The sequence below is a fragment of the Pinus tabuliformis genome, chromosome J (genome assembly GCF_031772625.1).
Source record: "Pinus tabuliformis cultivar Carrire ecotype Pingquan chromosome J, CPIR1, whole genome shotgun sequence".
Classification (NCBI taxonomy): domain Eukaryota; kingdom Viridiplantae; phylum Streptophyta; class Pinopsida; order Pinales; family Pinaceae; genus Pinus; species Pinus tabuliformis.
The window spans coordinates 1,512,282,847-1,512,295,971 of NC_142295.1; positions in this window are offsets into that span (position 1 = coordinate 1,512,282,847).

Here is a 13,125-nt window from a genome sequence, read left to right on the forward strand (position 1 = left end):
CTGACTTCACCAAATCCTTTGTCATTGAATGTGATGCTTCGGGGACCAGTATTGGGGCGGTCTTAATGCAGGAAGGGCAACCTTTGGCCTTCACAAGCCAACAACTAAGTGGGAGGAATCTGGGCCAATCTACCTACGAAAAAGAAATGATGGCCATCTTACATGTAGTCGAGACCTGGCGACCTTACTTATTGGGGCGACGTTTCCGAATCCGCACAGATCATCACAGTCTTAAATATTTTTTGGAGCAACGCCTATCCTCCCCACAACAAAATAAATGGCTCGCCAAAATGCTGGGATATGATTATGAGATCATTTACAAGAAAGGGAAAGACAATAGTGTAGCAGATGAATTATCTCACCAATTTGAGGAAGAAAGTACTCTGCTAGCAATTTCCCTCCCCATTCTAGAATGGATTGAAGAGGCTCGCAAGGAATGGTTTTCACACCCCGGGCTATCCCAACTCATTTCTCAATTGCAGGTACATCCAAATTCCACCAAGGGCTACTCATGGCAGGATGATACTCTTCGCTACAAGGACAGAGTCGTAATATCCCCAACATCCACCCTCAAAGGTCGCATTTTGGCAGAATTGCACTCATCACCCATTGCAGGACATTCGGGCTTTCAGAAGACGTATGCTCGCACCAGAAGATCATTTTTTTGGAAAAGCATGAAAAAGGACATCCTTAATTTTGTAGCAGAAGGCGATGTCTGTCAACACCACAAAGGGGAAACCGTCAACACACCAGGCACATTACAAGCATTGCCCATTCCGACATCAATTTGGACGGAAGTTTCTATGGATTTCATTACAGGTCTTCCAAAGTCCGAGAACAAGTCAGTCATCATGGTGGTTGTGGACCGACTATCGAAGTATGCTCATTTCTGCGCCCTACCCCACCCATTTACACCAACTTTGGTCTCTCATTATTTCATGGATCAGATTTTCAAATTGCATGGCATGCCCACTTCTATTGTGTCCGATCGCGACCCGATCTTCACCAGTAATTTTTGGCAGGAACTCTTCAGGATACAAGGCACTCAACTAAAACTCAGTACTTCCTATCATCCGCAAACGGATGGTCAAACTGAAGCCGTCAACAAATGTCTAGAAACCTACCTTAGGTGTTTCACTTCAGAAAAGCAACACCTTTGGGTACAGTGGTTACCTCTGTCTGAATGGTGGTATAACACCAACTATCATGCCACCTCCAAAATGACTCCCTATGAAGTGGTATATTGTCAACTTCCGCCTTCCCCTACCTCTTATCTCAAGGGGTGCTCCAAAGTACAAGCAGTGGATCAACTCCTACAACACTGCGCAACCATGCTCGCCCATCTTAGAGAGAATCTTCATCAAGCTCAGAACCGCATGAAGCAACAGGTAGACCAGCATCGCTAAGAGCGCCAATTTCAAGAAGGGGATCAGGTCTTTTTGAGGCTGAAACCATATAAGCAAACATCACTCAAAGACAAGGGTTGTCAGAAGCCATCTCCAAAATTTTACGAACCATACCAAGTACTTCAGCGCATTGGAGAAGTGGCTTACAAGTTGGCTTTGCCACCTACTGCAAAAATCCATCCAGTTTTCCATGTATCGTGCCTCAAGAAAGTGATCGGGAACAATTGCCGAGTTCAAACCAGTCTACCTGAATTGGACGAAGAAGGGTCAATCTGGCTTCAACCCGAACAGGTTCTACACACAAGAGACAAACACCTGCGCGACCGCATGATTAAGGAAGTCCTCGTCAAATGGAAAGACACCTCTCCGGAAGATGCAACTTGGGAACCAGCCACTATTCTTCAGCAGTTTCCGCAGCTTCAGCCTTGAGGAAAAGGCTAGTCTTAAGGGGGAGGGCATGTTAGGGTCCCACCCTAACCCCCTTATTTATGTCATGGGATCACGTCATAGTCAAGAGTCAATAAAGCCCATATTAATATTTGTAAGTGGTTAACCCGCAATTAATGACGGGACCACAGTTAGTTGCAAATGGGCCGTAGTATTAGATAGATGGTATTAATAAAACCCACGGTATTGGCCTGTGGTATTGCATGTATGAGTCATATATAAAGGATAGAGACTCCCTACGAGGAGTATCATGTCTTATTTTGTAATCGAGCTCTACTCTATTGGAGGTTGCCCCCTCGAAGAGGCAAGTGAACATTACTCTTTGAATAATAAAATCATTGTTATTCTGTGTTCTGGGTATCTTTTCTTCGCATATTCTGTATTGGGTATCATTTTGCAGGTTAAGAGCATAACACACTATGATAAGAACCAACCTCCTATACGACCTTAAGGAAATGTATTTGATAACTTAAGATTTTACTGACCTCCCTCAAGCTCCACAGGACCTCTAGGAGCAACCCAACCCCTTGAGGTGTCCAACCCCTGCATTAACTCTCCATTTCAATGACCTAGAGCCTTACTCGCTCCCTTTCCAAGGCCTCCAAGTGACTATAAACCTAAAATCACTCCCATAAGCTTGCTTCCCAGCGACTGTGGAATTTGTTAGTCAAATATACACCAACAAACCCAAATTTTGAGCCACTTTTTCAGTGTTAATACTCAGGCCTCTGGCCAGAATTCAATGAAACTTCCAGAAATGATGAATCACATAGCAATAAGGCTTCCAAATTGTTAGCACTCTAATATTTCTCTAGATTTGATTAGAAAGAAATTATTATGGGTAACCACAAACCTACTTTGGATATTAGGATCTAGCCTTCCTAATTCTCAGAGAGGGCTCTCTCTTTATGATTTAACTTTATTTAGTTATTTGATTTTAGGCTAGTTATGATTGTACTTGGTTTTTGATTTGGATTTGGTCGTGGGATCACTTACTTAGATGAAAATAGGGGTGCCTTTTACCATTGGGCTATGGGGTCAAGTATCAGGCAAACAGGACTGGATCAAGTTCTAAAAACAGTGTCTACAGGGAAAGATAGCAGAGTTACTTCAGATCTCAAGACTGGAAGATGAAGTGGTTTTCAATCAGATCCAAGGAGCAATTAAGGGTGCCTTAGGCCAGATTATAAAGAAAGTGAAAGAGGTTAATGAAGATGGGAGAGCAATTGAGAATTCTCAAATCCGGATATCAGAAGAAAACATGTAAATGATCAACTGTTCAAAACAGAGTGTACTTAAACAAATTCTAAGATAAATTTCCAATTAATTCAGTCAACTTTAGATAACATTCAAGTTTGTGGAAAACATAAGAAAAATAAGAAATTTGAGAAAGAAAATACTTCACTGTAATATCTCAACACATGAATCCTATAATGCAATCTCTTCATTACTTGGCCCAGTCTGCTGACCTGCAAATATGGTACAATAACCCTTAGGTTTATGATCAAAATAACTCTACAAATGTATATCAATCCATCCTCAATACTTCGAATTATGAAGTATTTATACAAAAATAATTTACAAAATATCCCAAACTGTCTTGGGAATTAATCTAGGAGAAAGAAATATCTTCATGCAAGAAGATAGAGACACATATTAAACTGCTATTTGTTGTCCCCGTTTATTAGGTTGTGTTGTCTTTAATCCTTGATGTTTTTTCTTTTAATCTCTGCTTTGTAGTTTGGTCTTCACGTTGGATGTTCTATTCACACTGACCTTTCAACTGATACACTTTTATCTGATACTCTTTCATCTGGCTAGCCTATCATTATCATTTTCCTGTAAATCTCATCTGCCTCTATGTACTTGGTAAAAGTAGGCTTATTCACAAAAAGGTGTTTTACCTCATGTTGGAGGTAAAACAAATTCTCAAAAGTTGGGTATAGGACCTTGCCACTTGGGATCCCCTTCATAGAGGAAGTGTTCACTTGATCTTTGGCCACTTCTCTGATTTTCCTATTGTAGTCTTCCTGTGTCATTAACTTATCATTTATTACCAAGAGATTGGGCAGACCCTTTTGCCTCAAAACTTCAAACTTAACCATGAATCTTTCTATATCTAGTTGCATGGTTCGACACTTATCTTCAAGGTTTAACATTAAATTCCTCTTGGTGAGGACCCTTTTTACTTCCAGTATTCTACTTGTTCTGTCAGGTCTCTCTAATTCCTACAATTCATACTTATTTTTGGAGTTGAGGAAGTGAATGATCCTTGTAGCTTCCTCTGGCATGTCTCCTAGTTCTGCTTTTACTCTCTGTATGGCTTCTATAGCCTACTTTACTAAGTCAATATGTTCAAAAACTACTTGAATGAATGGCCAAATATCATTGAAAAAGTCAATGATATTGGCCCATAATTGTTCCTTAGTCTAGCCTAGGGGTTCTTTCAAAGTTAATTCCTTCTCCAAGCTTTTTATTCTTTCATTCATCCTGGTGGATCATTGCACTTCTTCCTTGTGCATAATTTGGGCAAGCTTCTAGTTAGTCTCTAGACTGGTTACCTTTTCCTTGAGCTTGTTCATTTCTGTGGTCTGAATGGGCATGTCTTCTATTGCCTTGATCAACTTACTTACCTCATCACCTATTGACCCTGTTACTGATGTAGATGTTGTATCAGCTAGCAGTGATGTAGCCATTGGGGCAGTAGGAGCTAATGATGCTTCCAAAGTGGAAGGTACTGCAGTGGTAACTGTTGGGATAATAGTGGCAGGGGTAGTCTCTAGACTAGCTTGTTTTACCTGTATCAAGATATCTAACTCCTTTTCCATTTCCTCCAATTGATCATTCAATTATAAAACCAGGTCCATCATCTCTTCCTGATGTGTTTGGCTCTCCAAGACCTCTTTTATATGTGGGTGCTATGAATGAGCTAGTTTTAATAGTTTTTTAAGAGCTGCAATGTCCTCATTCTTCTTATTTATCAACTTCTCAGTGGCTTTGATGTCATTGAGATCATGTCCTGGCTCAGTTACCAAGTCCTGCAATGACTTGATCCTGTTGTCCTTGGCCTGTGAGGGGCCTTTTCCAATTTATATTGGGCTGTAATGTTATCTAATGAATTTTGCAACTTATGTATGTTGGCATTATGATGTATGTCTTGTACTTGATGTCAACCCACTTTTAGCAGAAAAACTCACTTATATATGGTAACTAGATGAATCTACAGAAGAGATATTAGATGTGATACAATGCATGGCAGTAGTATTTACATATGTGATGAAATGCAGGGCAGCTTCGAGATTGTTGGAATTATGATGTATTTTTTGTCCTTGATGGCAACCCACTTGTAGTAAAACAACTCACTTATACATGGTAACTAGATGAATCTACAAAAGAGATATCAGATGTGACAAAATGTAAGGTAGTAGTATTTATAGATGTGATGAAATGTAGGGCAGCTTCAAGGAATCAGTTCAAAAGGCAACTCACTCAGATGAAAGATCACAATATAGTAGGTAAACAACAAAGAATTATAGTTCAGTCTTCAAAGAATGAAGAAAGAGGGGTATACACAGGTTCACCTTGACCAAGCTACGTATACATGCAAGTTAAAAGAACAAAAGGATCATATAGCATACACATGCACTTTCACAAGAGGAAAAGCACATATACCTTGGAAAACTAAGTTTTTAGTCTGAAGTATTTGGTCCATGGTATTTTGATCCATGGTATTGTTCCAAGGTATTTTGTCTGAGGTATTGACCCTAGGTATTTGGTCCAATGTATTGGTCCTAAGTGGTTTTGTTCCATGGTATTGAGAAAGGCCTACAAACTATAAAAGGAGGAGAAGATCATTAGGCCAAGATGTGCAAGTATCGAATATCTGATGAAGTGTGAGATCCAATATGCAGGTTATTGGCATATGGTGGTGGGATTGATCTGAACCAAGGATGAACCTTAGTGTTTGATAAGATCTAATGATGTATTAGGATCTAAAGGCTTGAAGTGAATTATCTTTAGGTGGTTTGATCATGTATCTGAATAACTGGCGCATGTTGTAGTCTGTAAATATGATGATCTGGGTATGACTGAAGTTTGGAATAGTTGTAACGTTTAAATCATCATTTACAGATCTGTATGTAGGTTCACATTAGAAAAGGAGCGTATACATGCTAGTTCTGCATATCAAATCCATATGTACATCATAAATTTGACTTCCATATCTTTACAATGGTTCGCCTTAAGGAAAGTGTGTATGCACACAGGTTCGACACATGCAAGTAGCATATACCTTATAAAATATGTTTTAGTTGCTTATGTTTGCCGTTGCAGTGTTCTGGGTTCTGGCTTGGATTCTAGTTATTGTATTCTGGTGACAAAATTCTGAATGATCAGATCGATGGAGTGATTGATTGATTCGGTTGTGGTTGTTTCAAAAGGAAATTGGTTGATGCAAATATATTTGATGATTGAATGATGTTGTTGATGGATCCAGTCTAAAAATTTATGAAACGTGGTCCCTGGAAGGAAAGAGAAGGTTGTAGCCTTCTGTAGGCAGGCACCTACATACTAGTAAACATATTAACTAGTACAAGAGCCAGTGCGTTGTAGCTCCCTTCCAGTAGAAGCTGGAGAATGAGAGAAGGTTGTAGCCTTCTGCAGGTAGAAACCCGTGTACCGGTATAAGACTGCACTAATACAAAAATTGTAAACAAAATTCTCTTATTATTAAAAGAAGACAAAGACGATTGTAGTAGGTGGTTTTCACCCACATTGGGTTTCCACCTTGTATCTTGGTGTTCATGTTTGTTACTTATGTGTGATGCTTTATTCTATTTTTACTGCACTGTCTAATGAATTCCTGATATACTGGTTAAAGTTTAATGCATGATAATTTGGGTAGATCAAAAGATCTATGCATATGCAATGGTTTCATTAAGTACAATTGTGTATATATGCTAGTTTAGCAAGCTGAAGTAGCATATACAAATCAATTTTGAAAATTAAATTATTGATCTGATAATACTGATTCACCCCCCCCCCCCCTTTCAGTATTATTTCCAACAATTGGTATCAAAGCAGGTCCTTCAGAAGAAGCTTTATTGGTTGAAGGAAGATCCTTCCTCATGAGTAATCAAAAAAGTGGGGGATCCATCAGACTGCCAATATTTGATGGGAGAAACTTTGTTTATTGGAAGGTAATAACCACAACCTATCTTCAATCTCTTGGAATGGATGTCTGGGAAATCATGGAAGGATGATATACATTTCCATAAGCAATTCCTACCGATATAGCAGGTAAAGACCAATATGAAACCAATGCCAAGGTTGTCAATACATTATTGGGAAGTCTATCACAATCATAGTTTGTCAAAGTTATGCATCTCAAATCAGCCAAAGAAATATGGGACAAAATCATTCTAAGCTACGAAGGAGACTCTCAGGTAAAACGTTCTAAATTGCAAACTCTCATAATTCAATATGAAACTTTCAAGATGCACAATGATGAAAGTATAGCTAGTTACTTCTTATGTATAGATGAAATTATTAATTGCATGAAGAATCTGGGTGAAGAGATAAAGAAATTTACCTTAGTTGAAAAGGTTTTAAGATCCTTATCTGCTAAATTTGAATCAAAAATATCTGCCATAGAAGAAAAGCAAGATCTACAAACTATTACTATGACACAGCTTCACGGAATCTTAACTGCCTTTGAGATGAGAAATGGAGGTCCATCAGATATGAGAGAAATCACATTTAAAGCTTTAGCAAAAGGAAAAGAAGAACTCAATGAATCAGGACATATTTCAGAAGAAGAAGAGGAAGAAAACTTTGTCAAGAAGCTTCAACGAGGTTCTGGAAGATTCAGAGGTAAACTATCTTTCAAACGTTTTTCCTGTGGTAGAGTCAATCATTATGCTGCCAAATGTCCTCATAAATCTAAATATGATAAAGGGAAGGAATCTTCAAAATGGAATAGAAAACAAAGTGTAAGTAAAAAGAGCTACTATACTCATGAAGATAGTGATGGTTTATCAAATAGTGATGAAGATGAAAATAGTAGTGACTACAGACTTCTGATGGCTTATGAAGATGATGATTTTTTGGATGCTTTAGATGAAGATGATCTTTATGAAGAAATATCTATACTCAAAATCTGTTTAGAATAAAAGAATATGATTATAGATACCTTGACATACCAACTTACTGAAAGATAAAAACACAATGAAAAGCTAGAATGTGAAATTGTGGGTCTAAGAAAGGATCTTGAGAAAACAAAATCTCTAAATCTTAGATTTGCTAAAGGATCAGAAACCTTAAATGAAATTATCAAAGTGCAGTGCTCTCCTCTGATAAAGATAGGTCTTGGATATACTGAAGAAACATCTCAATCACAGAAGTCGTCAACCTCCACTAAAAGCTATCTTGATGCAGCAAAGAGCAGTGAACAGTTTGACAATCGTTAGCAAAGGCATAAAGCAGATCACCAGGTGAATCAGGCTCAATTTACTTCAAGGATGAACAGAAGCCACAATCAACCTTAGGTAAATCATACTCAATTTTCTTCAAAGATAAATATCAATAGAAACTACAATCAACATGTCGGTAGTTTCGATAATCGCAGGAACTTATTTAACGGTCAATGTTTCTCATGTCATAATTTTGGACACAAAGTTGCTCAATGTGTTGCTTACAAAACTATCATGACTAGAGAAGCACAAAATCAAAGGAATGTGACAGGGATCAAGAAAAGTTCCTATAACAACTTTTCTCTTCTTGAAAATGAAATAGAATGCTCAATTTGTAACAACTTTGGCCATGAAGAATCCGAATGTAGGAGTAAATTTCGGCAAATAGCTCAAAAGGAGCAAACTCCATTAAATCCCAAAATATGGAGAAAGAAAGAACTACAAACAGAAAGATGTGGTATATCCTTGTATGCAGAAGGACAAGAAAACCAGTGGTACATCGACAGTGGATGCTCAAAACACATGCCAGGTGACAAATAAGAACTACACTCATATAATGCCTTAGAAAAGGAAAAGAGTGTCTCATTTGGAAACGACACTCATGCTGTCATAAAAGGTAAAGGCTCTATTTCCTTGAAAGAAAAAGTTAAATCTGGGAATGTTATGTATGTTGATGGCTTAAAGCATAACCTATTGAGTGTGAGTCAAATGTGTGATCAAGTAAATGAAGTAGTGTTTCGATCAAATGGATGTGTTGTTCGTGAGATTGATACAAGAGAAGCCATGATCAAAGGGACAAGAACTCCAAACAACCTATACAAACTCAAGGGAGGACAACAACAGTGCTATCTAAGCAAAAATGATGAAAGCTAGCTATGGCTTAGAAGATTGGGACATCTAAGCTTTTCTCAAATAAGAAAAGCATGCAGATTCCAAGCTGTTCGTGATCTTCCAGATATCAACACTCCCGAAAATACTAAATGCAAATAATTTCAATTCGGTAAGAAAACTAGATTTCACTTCATCGAAAAGGAAGGGTCAGCTAGTAAGCCTCTTGAAGTTGTTCATACTGATTTATGTCGACCATCAAGGAAAAAGTCACCTCATGGAGAAGAATACTTTATATTATTCATTCATGATTTTTCCAGAATGTGTTGGATAGGTCTTCTAAAGCATAAAGATGAAGCATTTGAAAAGTTCAAAGCCTTCAAAGCTTTGGTTGAAAATGAATCAGATCGCAAAATCAAATTCCTTAGATCCGATATTTACCTCGGATGAATTCTTTGACTTTTGTGAACAACATGCAATAAAAAGGCAGTTTTCCACTACAAGGACTCCTCAACAAAATGGAGTGGTAGAAAGGATGAACAAAACCGTTCAACAAATGGCTCGTGTTATGCTAGATGAATTTGGAACTCCTGCAACCTTCTGGGGTCAAGCTACATTCACCGCCATCACTATTCTCAATCAAGCAAATGTTTGAGTAAACAACACTCAAACTCGATGCGAACTTTGGTATGGTAAGACTCCTACTATAAAATACTTCAAAGTTTTTGGAAGCAAATGTTACATAAAAAGGACTAATGAAAAACTTGCTAAGTTTGAACCCAAAGCATTTGAAGGTATTCTTCTTGGTTACTCTTCCCGAAGTAAAGGATATAAATGTTACAATGAAAGACTTGGGAAAATGATTGAAAGTATTGATGTTGTGGTTGATGAAGCATGCCAAAATCCAAAATAGATAAAAACCAAATATTATGACAATGAAGAAGATGAGGATCATTTTCCCACATCAACTCACACTGATTTTGAAGAAGAAACCAATGAAGTACCAGAAGAAGAGATAACGATAGAAGAAAAGACTTCGTCCAGGTATGTTCAGAAAAATCATCCAGAAGCTCAAATCTTAGGGGAAAAAGGGGCAAGTGTGCAGACTAGAAGAACCATTGCCGAAGCTTCAAGCTATCTAGCATTACTCTCTTCCACTAGACCTCAAAATGTAAATGAAGCATGTAGAGATGAATGTTGGGTCAAGGCCATGAATGAAGAACTTGAACAAATTGAAAAGAATAATACTTGAGAATTAGTTACTTGACCTCATGATAAGAATATCATAGGAACTAAATGGATATTCAAAAACAAGCTGAACAAAAATGGAGAAGTTATTAGAAACAAGGCTAGACTTGTTTGTAAAGGATATGCTCAACAAGAAGGTATAGGTTTTGAAGAAACTTTTTCACCTGTTGCTAGAATTGAAGCCATAAGAATGTTTCTTGCTCTTTCTAGTTTTCAGAAATGCAAAGTATACCAAATGGATATAAAATATGCCTTTCTTAATGGAGACTTAGAAGAAGACGTCTATATTGAACAACGAGAAGGATTCATTCTTGGAAATGATGCAAAACTTGTATGAAAACTCAGAAAAGCTCTCTATGGTCTAAAACAGGCTCCAAGGGCATGGTATTACTGTCTTGACAGATATCTCCACCAGTAGGCTTTTTCAAAGGGGTCAGCAGATAGCAATCTATATACAAAGATGGACACTGGTAAATTGCTAATAATTGTTGTGTATGTTGATGATATCATTTTTGGTAGCAATTAAGAATTCATGAGTTAGAATTTTGATTCAATAATGCGACAACAATTTAAAATGCCCTTGCTTGGTGAGCTTACCTATCTTTTTGGTCTACATGTTCAAAAAAATAAAGACAGTATTTTTCTCTCACAAACCAAATATCTTGAATAGATCCTGAAAAAGTACGACATGGAAGATTCTAAACTAGTATGTACCCCAATGGTAATAGGATGCAACCTTAGCTCAAATGATGAATCAGCAACAGTACATCAACCAACTTACAGACCCATGATTGGAAATTTTCTTTATCTAACAGGTACCCGACCGAACATCATGCATGCAATGGGAATTGTTGGAAGATTCCAAGCAAATCCAAAGGAATCACACCTTCAGGCAGTCAAAAGGATCTTCAAATACCTTCAAGCAATAGTGAACTTTGGTTTATGGTATCCTAGAGATACAGATCTTACACTTCATGCATATACAGATGTAGATTGGGCAGGAAGTGTTGATGACAAGAAAAGCACTAGTGGTGGTGCATTCTATATGGGTTCTAGGTTGGTGTCTTGGTTCATCAAGAAACAAAGTTCAATTGCATTATCTACGGCTGAAGCAGAATACGTGACTGCTGCATCTTGCTACACACAACTACTTTGGATTATGCAAACCTTGCAAGAAATTTAGATCACATGTACTCCACCCATCTCCATTCTATGTGATAATACAAGTGCCATCAGTATTTCGAAGAACCCAGTCATGCACTCCAAGACCAGCACATACCCATGAAATATCGTTTCCTACATGAACAAGTGCTTGAATGAAAAGTCAAATTGGAGTATGTTCCCTCCAAAGAACAGGTTGTTGATATATTCACTAAACCACTGTCCAGAGAGACATTTGAATATCTTAGACAAAAGTTGGGAGTAGTTTATGCCTCATCCTGCTGTTAAATCCCATTTTTCAAAGAAAGGTGGTTATATGGGAGTTTCATGAAGCATAGTCACATACATACGCTAGTTTCTATGGGCACAGTCACGTATATGTTGGTTTGAAGAAAAGCAGTGGGCCAAACTCAAGAAAAAGGGGTCTGTTATGGTTCTGTCAATTATCTGCTCTGTTTGATGATGGTTTCAATCTGCTGATATATTAGTCCTCATAGTGTTTTTGATCACTTGATGTATATCTAATGATGATGATACTTTGATATCTCTTACTAACATATGCAATGATCAGATATGACAGTGAACAGGTGGAACAGGTTCAGGGGGAGAACATGGTTGATGATATTTTGGGAACTAATACAGGTTGCTAATGTTGCTGACAGATGCTTATGGTGCAGATCATATATGGTGTATGATAGTTGTTGATGACTATCATGGTCTTGTTTAGGTATTTGGTCTTTGCTAAAAATTTCATGTATATCTTTTAAAGACCCATGAGTCATATGATTTGTAACCCCGCTATGCATGGATGGATGATGTAATGTTCTTGTTTTTTACATGTATAAACAATTAATATATCCCCACTTGCTTGGGTCGATGAGTCAAATTTTGTATATCCCCACTTGGTTGGGAGATGGATGTATGTATGAGTCATCAGTGATAGGAATCTCATTTTTGATGTATGTATAGTGTCATGTTCTTCTTTTAGAACATATTTTTGCAGAATTTTCTTATGCTCAGGGGGAAAATGGACTCGATCATGGGAGCTCAATTAGCACACTTCAGCATATCAGAGAATTCAACACACACGTAGGGGGAGCATGACACTTTGCCCTTGATGTAAAAGGGGGAGAATGACCTGGTGTGGTTGTTGTTGCCAGTCCAAAGGAGGAGATTGTTGGCATTATGATGTATGTGTTGTACTTGATGGCAACCCACTTGTAGTAGAACAACTCACTTGTACATGGTAACTAGATGAATCTATAGAAGAGATATCAGATGTGATAGGATGCATGGGAGTAGTATTTATAGATGTGATGAAATGCAGGGTAGCTTCGAGATTGTTGGCATTATGATGTATGTGTTGTAATTGATGGCCACCCACTTGTAGCAGAACAACTCACTTGTACATGGTAACTAGATGAATCTATAGAAGAGATATCAGATGTGACAGAATGCATGGTAGTAGTATTTATAGATGTGATGAAATGCATGGCAGCTTCAAGGAATCAGTTTAGAAGGCAACTCACTCAGATGAAAGATCACAGTATAGCAGGTAAACAACA